The 13,290-nt window shown below is 44.8% G+C and overlaps 1 protein-coding gene and 1 long non-coding RNA gene across 2 annotated transcripts in view; one reads left to right on the plus strand and one right to left on the minus strand.

Annotated features, from left to right (window-relative positions):
• Positions 1-13,290, minus strand: part of LOC147662003 (lymphocyte antigen 6E-like) — a 143,180-nt gene that overhangs the window by 65,869 nt on the left and 64,021 nt on the right. The window lies entirely within an intron of this gene.
• LOC147662005 (uncharacterized) lies at positions 7,181-8,116 on the plus strand. Its single transcript, XR_015305999.1, has 3 exons — positions 7,181-7,263; positions 7,350-7,432; positions 7,872-8,116. It is a non-coding gene; the product is annotated as an uncharacterized LOC147662005 (long non-coding RNA).

Genomic DNA, 13,290 nt, shown 5'->3' on the forward strand with positions numbered 1-13,290 from the left:
GGCGCCAGAACGGTTATAAAAGATCTGCGAGTCTTTATCGGCAAATACGCAATTGCCATGTTCCATTCTGACCAGAGTCCTGCTTTAAGCTCACGAGCTTATAAGGAGGCCATGGCCAGCATGGGAGTTGGATTGCGGTATTCTTGTCCGTCACTCCCCGAAGGGAACAGTGTGGTAGAAAGAAAAAAACGGGACATAAAGCAATCTATAACTGCGAAGGTATTAGGTTTGGGTGATGGGTGGGTCAAACATTTAATAAGTGTCCAGTTAAGTCTAAACAACTTGCCAAGAAATTCTCTAAAAGGTTTCAGCCCATACAAACTATTGTTTGGAACTAGAATGCACGTTCAGGACCTCGATAGTCAAGTACCAGTGGTAGAAAATAAAAATAAAGACTTTGACATCAAAGATCGTTTGGCTGTTTTACAGGACTTGAATGAAACAAGAAAATCCTTAAGCAACATAAAGTTAAAGCAACAGCCAACTACCACTGAAGAGGCACCATCAGCTCCAGCAAGGCCTGTCTGGATTCCAAAGATTGGGGATCTAGTCAGAGAGAAAATAGCGGTGAAGAAGGAATTTGGGCCTTCTTACAGAAAAGCAGTACCTGTCTTAGCAATCAACGGAACAAGATCAGTAGCACTACCGCCCCTTGCTGGTAAAAAGGAGAACAGAGTTGTATCAATCGACCTGGTAAAACCACAATTATGTGGCCTATAATCAACAGTAGGCCAAGTGGACTCCCAAGAAACAACAGAATACCCAAATTTGCAACAATTCAAGAGGTTCAAACTGAAAGACTAATCACATTCGATAAACCTGCAGTGCACAGAGAAGGACTATGCAATAATGCCATGGAACTCGTGCCCCTTGAAACACAGATGGAAACAGTTCGTCAAGAAACACCAGTCTACAATGATGTGGCATCAGAATGTGCTACCAAAAGACAAATTGAGAAAACAATTCCAACAATTGACAGAACTGCCTCTCGCTACTTCATTAATTTCGACAACTTTTCTGAAGATCAAAGTAACCCTGAAGTAACGACAGAAACAAAGACTTTTAAAGAAAAAGCAACAGAACTCTTTCATCAACTAAAGGAAATTTATCTTGTTTCTCCATGGTAAGAGTTCTGGTTTGGACTAGGCATATTTTTCCTCCTTCTTTGGCTCATCATGTTACTTTGTTTGGGAAAATTCATTGAGGGAAAATATAGTTCAATGGACACAGCAAGTCAGAACATCAACTTAGTCCTGAAACCACACAGATCATCTCACGTGGAGAAAAGAGAACTATCATCAGTGAATGTCACAGCCATTCCAATACCCGGCGGGGTAGTATGGGACAAAACTGACTATAAAGTGTGTGGCCCGGTTGAAATCTTGAAATATCCTCACCAGTTCAAGGTTTCTTTAAGTGACTTTGTAAAACCAAGTACATTTTCTGATGATTGGGATTTTGAAAGTATTAATAATATGATGTCAGATTTAGTAATGTCTTCTAGATTCACAGAACATGATTATTTACAAGGTTCATCTAATTATGAGCAGATGTTTTGTTACTCACACTACGGTGACTACTATTTGCATAAATCTGCACAACCTAGAAATGTTTTAAAGTATAACCAATGGGAACATTGTGCTACTCCACCAAAAAGTAGTTCTAAAACATTCTATGAGAAATTCAGATACTTCTCAGGGTTTAACACCAGTGATGCAGAAACGTTTTATTATAAACTGTTAGATAAAACAGGGATGAAAAACATGTTGACAAATACTAAATTGATATATTCAGAAGCATTTTATGAAAAAATGATGACATTTGGTTTTGATTTTCGGAAAAATAACATTGAAACAAAAACCATCTGGGGTACAAAAGAGTGGCAGGTACAAGGCCTAGAAGCATTATTTCAAGCCTGCATGATCCCAGAACAAATGATGTTTTTAAATGACACAATTCACCAAACATCCTGTCTTGGCCTAGCTAAGATCAAAGACCTTAACAAACCGTCTATTCCAAAGCCAATACCTGATAATACAACCAGAGATATTGAAATAGGCGTAACACAAATTTTACATTTAAACAGAACACATCCTGATTGGAAAAAGTGGTTAATCTGGCCTACTGACACGAATAACTGTCAAGATAGATTCCTGAACAAAACACAGGGGATATAAATGACCAGACCAGACCCTAGATACTCCCAGAGACAACATCCAGGGATAGTAACAACATACAGTGTAGGGAAACTCTGCCTTCAATGGCTAGGATCATCCACACTGGCAGAAATTAAGCAACACTTATATTTACTTAAAGATGGTGCTGACTTGTGCGATTTCATTATGGGACCACGCAACCAGCGTCAAAAACGTTTCATAGCGACCAGTATATATGCGGCATACAATGAGGCATGGAAAATTATGCAAATTGAAACAGCAGAGAAAATACGAGAAATTGATCGTATTAATTTGGAAAAATCACTTTCTGTAGTGGACAATGGGTTAATGACTCTGTCCTCCAGAATATATTCACTGGACAGCATTGTATCATCTGCCATTGATATAATAGACAAAGACTTGCTAATGTTACAGCATGGCCAGTCGCAATTGCGTTCTATTGTACAGTTAGGCTGGACGCTGCAAAATCCTCATTCAGGCTATGTGCCTTGGCGTTTAATCAACACAACGTCATTGTTTTCCATCTTTAACCTTACTGATAAACAAATCAGCTTGGCACAGAAAGGAGCAGACTATACAATCCTAAGCATCGAAAAACTTGAGAGATTACCATTGACAATGTCAGAGAGTCCTGTCATTGAATGGATAATACACGGGATTATCACAATTCCGATAACAACTTTCCGATTTAAAAATTGCCTTGAATACATACCGACTGGCCAGTATGAACGTTTGGGTAAAGGTTACCTTAAAACAGTATGGAAACTACCATATACACACACTTGCATCAGTGACAGCAACAAAAATGTATTTCTTAGTGGTGAAAATTGCAAACATTCACTAAGCAGTATACTTTTGTGCCAGGGTATTAATTTACATGGAGCTTGTGAAGGAAATTCGAACAACCTTTCATGCCACCAATATGTCACACCTGCAACGCAGATAGAGCCTTTTTTCAAGCCCCTCTCGAATGGGAGTTACATTCTAATAACGGATCACAGCTGTTGTGGCCTTTTGCCAGGAAAAGCCTATCTCGTACACGTGACATCCATGGTCAAATGCTGTATGCAAGCATTGTTTCCAAACGGCCCTGGAGACTCAGAGACTCCCATATGGCCTCGTTTGAATGTCTCTTCTATACGAATTGATACTTTAAGCAGAATGAAGTCTGTGCTTTTGCAGACAACAGTGCCCATCACGTCATCAAAAGAGACGTATGATCTCCTAGTTGCAAGGACAACATCAGAGATTCATGACCTTTTATCAACAAATTGCCCCGTGCATTTCACAGAAATGCTTAGCCAAATTCTTAACATGTCTAGTGCCGTAGGTATCCCAGGCATATTTAAGACCATTTTTACGGGACTGTTAACACCATTCAAAGCAGTCTTGGGTTTAATTCCAAATTTTGTCCATTCCGTTTTTGGCGGCATCCCCCTAATTTTGGGACTTGTAGCAGCAATTTTATTTTTGACCCTCCTGCTCCGATATGGCAAGCCAAAACGCAGACATGATTCCAGCAGGGATGGAAGAAACGATCCTAGCACTACGCTACCGGGACCGAATAACTAGAGTCCTTGGATTGGCCAGGCTGAGAGATCTGAACATGACCTGGTTTCTTTCATTCAGACCTATATGGCAGTCCTGCATCTTACCTGTGCTTCGATGTATGCTATGCGGAGAGGAATGCGTGTTAGACACCTGTCTTGCACTTCCATCAGCAGTACCAATGGATATCGATACTTTGCTAAGTCCTGTAACGGCTCACGCATTGTGTTGTCCCCAGCGGCTACCAATCCTGATGACGGCATTCGTTGAGACTCCTGTGCTACGACTAGGTGGTGACAGTAGAGCGAGAAACAAAAGCAACATCACCCAGGTACGACCTTCTGTGAGCATTGCTGATCCAGACACTGATGATAGCAATCACTCTCACACTTGCCAAGTAACTGCACTATCGAACTTGGTCGAACTGTCACCTGATTTTGTAGACCAATTTTTTGAGAGCTTGTCTGATATGATGTTCTCCCCTGAACAGAAACAATAAGTTTTGGAAAGCATTCCGACACACAGCGTTCCCATGAACTCTGAATTCGGCCTTCAGTTTTGATCAACAAAAACTGCTAAAAATGCGTTGGATCTCTATTCCCTCGTTCATCAAGGTTTATTTTTTTTAATTGAACTATTTTTGAAAAAAATTTACCTTTTTTCTGGCACGAATTCTTTGCTTAAAGTAGACCTATTCATAAAGAACAGAACTTCTATTTTTAGGTAAATCTAGAGACAAAATATCTTTACACCAACCTCTAGCAAATTTTACAGTAATGCATTTATATGTGATGAAATTATCTCGCCCTTCTTTTCTGTACAAAGAGATATTTCATGTGTAATTTTTTCGCAAAATCGTTCACTGATTACATATGCTATAATTTTTGAATGATTCCTATGCTTAAAGACGTACGGTACCTATATTTCCATGTATTGCAAATACACCATTTCAAATGCAAATATGTATTTTGGGGTGGGCAATGTTACACATACATCTTATTGCTTTAGTTTTAGTAATTTGATGGACATAGATACGTGGAGTGGGTGTCGCGTTCTAATCTAGGACCCCGATCAATATTGTGACCTTATGCCCCTATTCGGCTATAATCCATTCATACCCCTATAATGGCATAAACGTTCAAATGTGGTATTTCAGAAACTCGTCTCTGGCCTCACAAGATCAGAGCCACATTTCAGAATCACTTCCTCTGCAGCTCATTAGAGCAAATGACACAGCAGAAGCCACCATCTAAGATTCCTAGATTACACTCCGAGTTCTTCAACAAGATAAAACTCAGCAACCTGGGAAAGCCCCGCTTGCTATGTTTTGATTTGTAATAGAACTCTAATGAGCACTGAAAGGACGATCACTTCCTAGTGACATCTTTATTGACATCTTATGTCCAAAAACTTACGTCAAACAAGGCACCTTTCAGGTATAAATATTACCAACGTTGCCTTAAGCAAACGCTGATGTGCTGATGCTATCGCTGCAGTCGCTACTGATAACTAGCGAGCGATGGTGTGCTGAAGAGAGGAGCCGAACAGCTGTCCCCTGCTGAGCCCAGCAGATGCAACCAGCCCACGGACGCTGCCCCTCCTCCTCCTCCTTGACGCGCTGAGAAAGACGCTGTCTTTTCTCCTGCTGAGAAATCCAGCTCCGGCGTTTCCAGACTACCCTTGCGGGTGACTGGGATATTGAGTCCTGAGAGGAGATACAAGACCTCCAACATTCTATTCCAGAGGTATGGTGTTGACTAAACCCTTAGAGAGAATTCTTGAAGCAAACCTTGGCAAAACCAACTTAACTTAAGCTACTTACTCCCTTCCACGTGTTAGGCTTAGGTCAGGCACACTGGGGTAGGCTTAGTTAGAAACACCAGTTGAGTACGTTAGCCTAATGTATATATGACTGTATATATTGTATGCATTTTAACCATTGTATGGCTAAGAAACCATATCAATGCTTTTACAGTATTATTTCGCAATACTCATCCTACTGTACGCACTTTATATAATAACAAGTATTGCAATTGTGGCAATTCATTTCTCTTGTATGAGAAGAAAGACTGTTCAATAAATAATACCTTTTATTGAAAACGCCCGTCTCTCTGTTCTCTGCATCTTAGTGAAAGTCTAAGGAGCAAAGTTGTCATGTTTGCGGTTGTTGGAAAACTGAATCCCTTCTTGGCTGTGCCAAGGAAGCTGATCACTTCCTATTCAGTCAAGAAAGTTTCCAGTGACCTCTGAGCTAGTTGGTAACAACCCAAATTAAGCTTAGCATAGTCAGTGGAGACCTGGAAGATCCGCACTTCTACGTCGATACTACTGTTTATGTTATTCCAATGCGCAGGGCCTATTGGGAAAATAGGAACTACACTACAGTAGCACTATCATGCAGAAGTCACTATCCACCACTGCAGCAACTAGTACATCTTTCAGTGATTGCTTTAACCAATTGAAGGTTTCATTACATTAATGAATGCATTCCCCATCAGTTTTGTTTAGTTTCCCAGGTCAGGGCTTCCCCTCTTGAGCTGTGTGTTCTTTGGCCAGACTGGGCAGGAGGGGCAAGGCCTGCAACAGCAGGCAGCAGCTGAAAGATGTGTCTGAGTCAAGGTCAGTCTGGCCTATAGAGCAAACAGGAAGTGCCCGAAGGCCTGGTCTAACAGGTCAGTGTGTGGACTCTTTTTTCTACTGTTTCTGGGCTGGATTTTACTGCTGATTTCATTGATATTAAAACGAATATTGCATGTAATGAGCTCACATTCATTTTCTTCCATTCCTAGCAAAACACTTGTACAGTTTGTATTTACAAGTTGATACTTGCTACAATTTGCAAATATGGGTCACTTTTTTTCTTAACTAACTTATTCATTAATGGGGGCACTCTTGTTTTGGTGTCTGGGCTGATTTTCTGTCCCAGTCTGACTCTGGTCTGAGCAAATGGAGAGTCATAGCAAGCAAGCACACCTGAAGTTGCAGTAGGCTGGGAGAGTCTCGCCGGTCCCCCATGGAGGACCTCAATAGGGATCCTTCAGGTACTATTGACCTGATCATTAAGTGATAAGTCAGCGACCCACTTCACACTTTTGCACAAATAGCGACAGCTCACTTCTATAGGTCCTGAAGAAAGCCCCTAGACCCGGGCGGAATGGGGATGAAACATGTCGACCTCACATATGGACTAAACTAATGAAAAAGACGTAGACAGTTATGATTTCTATTTTTCATAACTGTCTTGATTTACAATGCGCACATTTGTCATCTCGTAGCCACTAGTGGTAGGTTATTACTAGTTGTAATAGGATTGTGCCTCCATTCTGCCATTTATGCTGTCACATTTTTGCCATGACTCTCGCTAACATAAACAGATCATCTGTAATGTTATGCCGCACAATGGATAAAGGCTACATCAACATAAGCACCTAAAGACGTTATGTCTACTTTTATAGAATTTCAAAGTTACGCTGAATGTTCAGCTACCAGCTGTCCAAGAACCGCTCATCAAAGGGGGCTTCTATATACCAGTTTGAAGGTAGGCTCTGAACTACGTCTTTTTCATTAGGCTGCCTCTTCTAAGACCCTTAATACCATATTAATAGGAGTTATTTATCCCTTTAGATGTTAACTCATCTGTTGGATCCTTTGCCCCACATCTCTTGCTGTTCATCGAAATTAGAAACAAACCTTCTTGGAAATTTCAGGTGACAAACGTGTTGTTTTACCAGTTCTTTGTAGTGGTTATACGATTGCATCCACATCCAGTAGGATGATAAGTCTTCTCTTTTCTGTGTTTTGTTTTTACTGCTGTACAAATGTAAATATTTTATTGCATTGGAACAACGTTTAAGAAAAATTAATGTATAATCTTTCTCTTGCCATTCATTATGATGTGAGAATCTTTATCTATATCTTGTGACGCCCAAGAAAAATAATTACGTCAAGTTTATGATTAACTGTCTAATGAATGTTTCTTCTAAGCATTACTAGGAAGGGGCAATATGCCTGGAATAAATTAGACACCAGGTTTCTGCCTGATACATGGAGTTTTTTAAAAAAAAATTGATAAAACATTGATTATGTATAAGTTTAGTGATTTTTAATATGTATTGTTAGTAACTTGGATTTATTGTTTTAATATAGGGAGTTCTCAGCAATGAAATATTTTGTCCTGATGATGGTCTTCATGACGACTGCATATTAGACCGAAACGTCGACACTTCCATCATCTCCAGAAACGTTGCGTTGTCACCAACACACGACCACTGTCTATTGATTAATTTGGTTGTCTGTCATAATTACCAGGAGTTGATGATTTAGTTGTGAACTGATGAGTAGATGTCATATATACCTCTGTTCATGGCTGTTGCTTGAATTCATTTCTTTGTATTCGTCTCCCCAGATTTACATTTGATGCTTCATCACTAAATACAAATTTTTTCTGAATATAACTCACTTTATCCGTGTGTTCTCTTTTCCTTCCTTTGATTTATTCCAGCTAATTACAAAGTGTGATATCCTGTGGATACAATGGAGTGTGTTACGTGTGTACGACTCACAACTAAGATTTATTGTTTCCTAAAAAAAGTCCCTTGAAGCATGGTTCGTGGCAGCCAGAGAGTCCAGTACGCCCATTCTACGGTCTATCGGCGTGAACACCGTGGCCAGGAGGGGAAGAGGAGCCGCAAACAGGCGCTCCAGTCGCACATGAGGGATATTAGCCTCGCCGTGTATCCATGTATGCAGATGCGAAGCTTGCGCAACTCTGGAATATATTTCTAAGTCAGGAGCACTCAAGCCACCCAACTCTTACGGTAGTGTTAAAGTAGTCCACTTCACTCTGGGTTGCTTGGCCCCCCAGGCCAATTTAATCATGAGTTGCGTGCCTGCCTTAAAGAAGCTCTTTGACAAAACCATTGGTAACGTGCTGAACAGAAATAGAAACATGGGTAGCACCACCATTTTCATGATGGCTATGCGGCCCATCAGAGATAGCGGTAGCCCGCACCATCTATCTACATCATCTTCAAGTCTGCTGTACGCTACCCCGTAGTTCTCTCTCATTAGTATGTCTGAATCAGTGTGCAGCTGCACCCCCAGGTATCGTACCGATTCTTGAGACCATTGCAGCGGGTATTCAGAGTCAAAGCGTCTGGTAGCTGGGGTTAGAGGGAAGGCCACTGACTTCGTCCAGTTTACCTTCAGGCCGGAGAGAGCGCCAAAGCACACCACATCTCGCAATACTGATGTCAAATTGTTCTCTGGGTCACGGACATAAAGCAGGGTGTCATCCGCATATGTTGACACTACGATCTTGTGTGCCGGGAAGCTGACACCTTCGTGCCAGTGATACTCACGCAACGCGCAAGCCAGAGGCTCCGCCACCAGCGCGTACAGCAGCGGCGACAGCGGGCAGCCCTGTCTAGTCCCTCTACCGATGGGAAAAGGATCCGTGACCAGGTCCCCTATGCATAACCTCGCCGACGGATCCTGGTAAAAGGCTACGATCATTTGAAGAAAAGGTTCGCCCAGGCCCATTCGACGTAGTACTCTGATCGAGAAAGGCCACTCCACCGAGTCAAATGCCTTTTCCATGTCCAGAAACACGGCTATAGACTTCGCGTCTTGCTTCACATGCTGCATCACACCAAGAACCGTCCTAATGTTATATGTGAGGTTCCGACTAGGAATGAATCCAGCTTGTTCTGGCGCAACCAGCTTAGGTGCTAGAAGGGCAAGGCGCGTCGCCAGTACCTTGGCGTACAATTTGGCATCCATGTTCATGAGTGAGAGAGGTCTATACGAGCCGCATTCGTCGTGGGGCTTATTGGGTTTAAGTATAGTCACTAACAATGCTTCCCTCATCGACTGCAGCATACTGCCTTCTACACAAATATTGTCAAATAATGCAGAGAGATGTGGGATCAGCTTGTCCTGGAATGCTTTATAGAAGCTCACCGTGAGTCCATCAGCACCCGGAGCACTGCCCGAGTGCATGCCCGCCAGTGCCTCCACGATCTCATCCCTACAGATAGATGACATGAGGAATTCCCGCTGCGCATTCGTGAGCATGGGCAATGCAATATGCACCAGATAATCTGAAATGCCGTCTTCCATGTTACCGCATTTTGACGAATACAAGTCCAAGTAAAAATCCCTAAACCGCCCAGCTATCTCAGCCTCCTCCGTGAGCACACCACCGTCAGCTGTCTTTAGCTCTGTAACCAGTGTCTTCCCTCTATTTCCTTTCAATAGTCTGGCCAGAAGAGAGCTAGGGCGCACCCCCTCACCATACGTCCTGGCCGTCGCGTATTTCCCCATGTGTTGGACTTCCCTATCCGCTTCCTCTTTATATTCAGTGATCTGCAATTTGATCTCCTCCAGGATCTCCGCGTTAGGGCTCTCCCACTGCCTTTTCTTAAGAGTGGACAACTGTAACTCTAGCATCGCCAGCCGACCTCGAATTGATTTGAGGAGACACTAAAGTGTTTAGACATGGCCATGCCCCTTATATATACACTTTGAATGCTTCCCACAATATTTGGTAGCTATTGACCGATCCGACGTTCTTATCAAAGACGTCTATGTCTTCCGCTAGCTCCCACCGAAACTATTCATCCAACAGCGAATAGGGTGGAAACCGCCACATGAACGGAGGTATGCTTTTGGCCGGCGCGTGCATCTCAAGCAGTACTGGGGAATGGTCCAAGAGGGTGCGTGGCAGCACTGTGCAAGACCTGACTCCACTCAGTATGGCTGGTGTCGCCATCCAATAGTCGATTCTAGTGTGTATATCATGGTATGCGGAGTAGTGTGTGTATCCACCCCTCTCAGCATGCCTATAGCGCCATACATCCTCAAGGTCAAGCGTAAGGAGCTCCATGTGCAGCGCCGGGACGCCCCTTGGCTGGGGCAGCCGCGCGCTATACAAATCACTATAACATAACATAACTTTTGCACAGCGGCTGATAGCCAGCGCGGGGGACCCGCCGATCTATCCAGTACCGGATCCAATACTAAGTTGAAGTCACCCCCCAGAGCATCTGTGGAGAAGTGTGACAGCGAACTGTTGATGCTAATGTGCTGTAAAAGTCCGGGGAGTCAAAATTAGGGCCGTAAACATTGACTACAACAAATTCCAGCCTTTTCCCTTTGCACCTTGAAATAACATACCGCCCCTCCGGATCTGCGTTGAGGAGGGTCTGAGTTAGCGTGGTCTTCGGGTTAACCCAGGTCAGGCCTCCCCGGGCATGCGTCGTGAAACCGGCTTATATGGAGCTACCCGCCAACCCCCTACAGAGGAGCATCTTACTAGCTATCAGCAACTTTGTCTCCTGGAGGAGTGCTAAATCCACCCTGTGTCGCTGTAGATAGCTCAGCACCTTCCTTAGTTTGCAGTGGTCATTAAGCCCCCTAACGTTCCATGTGAGAGCACGGATCATGGGTGCCGGATCTTGCGAACTCAAGTTACTATTGACAGCCATCCCTCCCAGATGCATAGGGCGTCCGAGGCTTCCCAGCCTGTGGTGCAGATAAAGGCCCTGTGTGCGGTGGAAAACCCAAATCCCTCCCGTCCCAAACTGTACGCGAAAAAAATCCAAAGAACATCCCCTCCCCCCTCCCACAGCAGACCTCCCTAAACTTGGCCTAGCCGATCCCCTGCCCTCCCCCACCCCCTCCTCACCAACACCCAACTGAAGCAAGATAAACCCCGTGGTGCATTGCGCACTGGGGCCAAGGCCACCCAGCAGTCTTTGCAATTGTTCCTTACACATTGCGCATCTAGGGCCTCGTCCCTGCTACCGCTGCGCCATACAACTATCACCTGATGAGCGATTAAGCATTCAAATGACCTTGTGTGCCAACCCGCCCTCCCCCCCAACCCCGCCACAGCCCAGCGCCCGGGCCCCCGAACATCAAAGTATACATCCCTCAACTTCACGCCACGCCCCCCCCCCCCCCCGGGCCACGCAAGTCCCAGTCGCCCCCGCCCCCCCCCCACCACCCACACATCTGCTTGTTAGTGTGGGTGGTGGAGAAGTGTGGCTCACTGGTTAGAGGAGGCAGACCTGGAAGCAGAGGTCAGCCCGGGACCAGGGTTCAATTCCTGGCTCGGCGGGGTCTTGAGTCCTAATAATGTCCATGAACTCGACAATTCTCGCTCCGGTGCCTTCTCGATTCACGGGTTCACACTCTGCAACTCTGGGCAATAGCTTGCTTAATCTCCACAACGGCCCCTCGCGGCGGGATGCCTGGCTTTCACCTTGCGGATACCCTGCCGGGGTTATCTCACAGGGGAATACCAGGACGGGTTCCCTAAGCAAGCTCTTAGAAACCGCTCGGTGATTTGCGCTATATAAATTCCTGTACATTTACATTTACATTAGTGTCCCTCATGTCCTTTGCTCGAGGCCAGAGCATGAATTAAGGCAGGGGAGATGCCACCCCCGTCTGAGGCAGAATAAAGACAGTGGAAGGATAGTAGGGGGGGGGGCAAGGGAGGAAACAAGGGAAAAAAGAGGGAAAACAACCTCTATGTGGAAGACACAGCGGCAAATGCAAGTCCTATCGCCTTTGTCAGCAGCACTGTCACTCCTGCTCATCCAGTCGGCTGCTGTCAACACCCTCTTCATTCGAGCCTCTAGCGCCGTTAGACTGGTCTCTTGCCCAACTCTTCATCGCTCGCTTTAATGCTGCAGTGTCCGTGAATAAGTGCGAGTGCCCCTGCCGGTTCACCCTGAGTTTCGCCGGATACAGCATCGCATAGTCCAGGCCAAGTTCTCTGAGTTGCTTCTTGTACGGTATGAAGTGCTTGCGTGCCTCCTGAACCCTTGCGGTAAAGTCCGGGTATAAGGAAATGGACGATCCTTCATATTGCAAAGAAGGTTTCGACCTCGCCAGTCGGAGAGCGGTGTCTTTGTCGCGGTAATTAAGTAACTTCGCAATGATAGGACGGGGGGGAGCCCCCGGTTGTGGTCTCGGACCCAATGTGCGGTGCGCCCTTTCCACCACGAACATTGTCGAGAATGCCCCCTCTCCCGGGAGAGTTGTGAGGAGTCTTTCCACAAACGTTTCCATGGGGCCCGTCGAGGTCGTTTCAGGCAGTCCCGTATATTCTAAGGTTACAGCGTCTGGAGCGGGCCTCCAAATCCTCCGTCTTATCCTGGAGGATTTGCATGAGTTTGTTTAGTTTTTTGTGACTCGTATCGAGCTCCACCTGAGCTTCTTCTACTTCAGTGACTCTTCGCTCCGACAGGTCCAGCCTTTCTGCATGCTTGTCTATACGTTCTGCCATGCGGTCCATCATATAAGTAAGGGCGTCTATCCTAGACCTCAATGAAGATATACTAGTCTGTATACCTTTCTCCATCGAAATTGGGAGAGACTTAATGTCCGATACAGTCGCCGGCTCGTCTTCCGGAGGTGCCGCCGCATGTTCCACGGCCGATTTACAAAAAGGGGGTGGTGATGAACAGAGTGTCTGAGTTAAACAGACCACTCTTACCCAGTCCAAAGATCAGGGCTTGATCCATCACCGTTATTTATCTCACTGCCCCATCCC

The sequence above is a fragment of the Lissotriton vulgaris genome, unplaced genomic scaffold (assembly GCF_964263255.1).
Source record: "Lissotriton vulgaris unplaced genomic scaffold, aLisVul1.2 SCAFFOLD_2262, whole genome shotgun sequence".
Taxonomy (NCBI): domain Eukaryota; kingdom Metazoa; phylum Chordata; class Amphibia; order Caudata; family Salamandridae; genus Lissotriton; species Lissotriton vulgaris.